The 1,550-nt window shown below is 41.0% G+C and overlaps 1 protein-coding gene across 1 annotated transcript in view; it reads right to left on the bottom strand.

Annotated features, from left to right (window-relative positions):
• LOC137997939 (D-inositol 3-phosphate glycosyltransferase-like) overlaps window positions 1-987 on the bottom strand; it is a 15,435-nt gene extending 14,448 nt beyond the window's left edge. The window contains exon 1 of the mRNA XM_068844270.1: window positions 849-987. The gene's annotated coding sequence lies outside the window, so the exon portion shown is untranslated. The remainder of the gene's footprint in view (window positions 1-848) is intronic.
• Between the last annotated feature and the right edge of the window lie 563 nt (window positions 988-1,550).

Here is a 1,550-nt window from a genome sequence, read left to right as displayed (position 1 = left end):
GGTATGTTCTAGACCTGCCATTCGCACGACCATTTGAAAGTTTTGCTGTGTAGGTGTTTTTCCACCATTTTCTATCATGAAAATAAAATCACTTTACTTGCTTAACTGAAGTCTGAATTATGGCGTTTTCTTCTCACAAAAAAATTGTCAATTTACATGACATTCTGCCTATAATGTATTTAAGTACTGATAAGGCAGCAATTTCTTTCAAAAATGACTATCATTGTAGTGTTTTATTGCCTAATTTCCATTGCCTTTTAGGGGAAACACCTTAAGGAAAATGCTGGAAATGGCATTTCCAAACTTGCAGTGGTTGAACATGCCCCCAGACCCCCCCTAGGGGATCATGCCTTCGGTGCTGATCTTCGGTGCTCGGGATTCCACATCGTCTACGTTATTTTCCCAGTCATCCACTGCAAAACTTACTGAAAGCACTGGATCTTGTTTCCCATGTAAACCCTACAAATCGTTACATTAACTGAGCATTCAAATTATGAGTTTGGGCCGCCTATGATGGAATAAATCGTTCGACTGCAGGATGTGCATGAGGTGTGACAATCAAGTTAATATACATGCATGTAATAAGCTTACACTACATAGCTCAGATGTATGTCAGTTTCAACGCGTTAACGTAAGACTTTAGCATAGTTATTGTTTACAACGGTACAAACTTAGGAACCCCTCAAAAGATGTCGCAATAGCCAGATAATAACAAGTAATAGTTGTCAGAAATTTATACGCATTCAACCGGAGATGAGATAAAGCATTTTTGCATGTGATTTGTGCATTTTTCCTTAAATTGGAATCACTTCTCCTAAAAAGAGAAATAAAGTTATAATGATTCCTACCTAAATAAGTTAATCTGCCACAAACTCCGCCGCTCTGTTATCAAGTGAGCACAACTTCTTCGAAACTTCTTCCCTTGGATACATGGCCATTATTAGACGGAAGTAGGTTTGCAACGACTTCTGGGAGAATGGAACGACAACCCCTGCCCCTCCCCGCTCGATGGGGTTGTCCCTGCGCCAGGTTGCATTGTGTTGCTCTGTTGCTCGAGTCTTGAGTACCTGCACTGGACCATGTATTAGTGAGCTCAAGCAGCACCGGAGAACGCACTGTCCCTGACGTCAAAACCGGAAAAAACCGGAAGTTCACCTTCAGAACTCTTTCAGTGCTTTGACTCAATAATACCATAATACCGGAGTTAAAACTAAGCTTTCAGATGCGTTGTTTGAGGCGAAACAACTGTTACAGATTTTCGGTCGCAGTTCATAATGTCCGGGACGCCAAGGTTCTAGTTGCTTAAGCCCATTATTCATCTGTTAACAAAGTATCTGACTTTGAAGTTGTGTTAGCTCATCCTAGCTTCAGTTTTCGAAGCTTTTGCATAATTTCTGAACGATTTTGTTGTGGAAGCGTCGTGATAGATTTGAAGACACACCCTTGAAACTCGCACGATATGTCTAGCTTTGGGGTTTGCCAAAAACCAGGAATCTGGAACCACTTAAAATGATCCAGCGTCTTGCAAATGTTTACTTTCATTTCGCTGA

Source organism: Montipora foliosa, chromosome 3 (genome assembly GCF_036669935.1).
Source record: "Montipora foliosa isolate CH-2021 chromosome 3, ASM3666993v2, whole genome shotgun sequence".
Lineage (NCBI taxonomy): Eukaryota > Metazoa > Cnidaria > Anthozoa > Scleractinia > Acroporidae > Montipora > Montipora foliosa.
This window is presented reverse-complemented; position numbering and strand designations above follow the sequence as displayed.